Source organism: Asterias rubens, chromosome 9 (assembly GCF_902459465.1).
Source record: "Asterias rubens chromosome 9, eAstRub1.3, whole genome shotgun sequence".
In the NCBI taxonomy this organism is placed as follows: Eukaryota; Metazoa; Echinodermata; class Asteroidea; order Forcipulatida; family Asteriidae; genus Asterias; species Asterias rubens.
This window is the reverse complement of record NC_047070.1, coordinates 18590989-18591480: the sequence shown is the minus strand read 5'-3', so window position 1 is coordinate 18591480 and position 492 is coordinate 18590989.

The window sequence follows — 492 nt, the reverse complement described above, 5'->3', positions numbered from 1 at the left end:
AAACTTTTAAAATAAGTATTAAGATAACAAGTCTCTCGTCTTTTTTTTCACAACAAATCATTTTTTCTTTTTGTGAATTCATTATTTAAAGACACATTTCGATGCAATTTTCAGAGAAGAATTTTTATTCTATGGTTCTGTAAGAAAAAAGAGGGGATTTAAAACACTGAAAAAGAAGAATGCAAATGTTCTCCTTCAGATACAACGTTACATATCCTCCCCCCTCCCCCCACCAACTAATCTTCTTCAAGAACTCGTTCTTCTTCGTTTTTTTCTTTTCATATTTCTGTTGCAAAAAGTTTCAACTCTTTGGTGCATATCTGTAGCACTGGTTACAAGAGTACCTCTTTTGCTCAAAATGGAAACTTGAAAAAACAAAATGCAAATGTTCTCCTTCAGACACACCGTTAAGTTACCCCCCCCCCCCCCAACCTCCCCTGATGGAACTGGGTTGTCTTGGAGTATGACAATAAACTACACCCCAGGCTTACC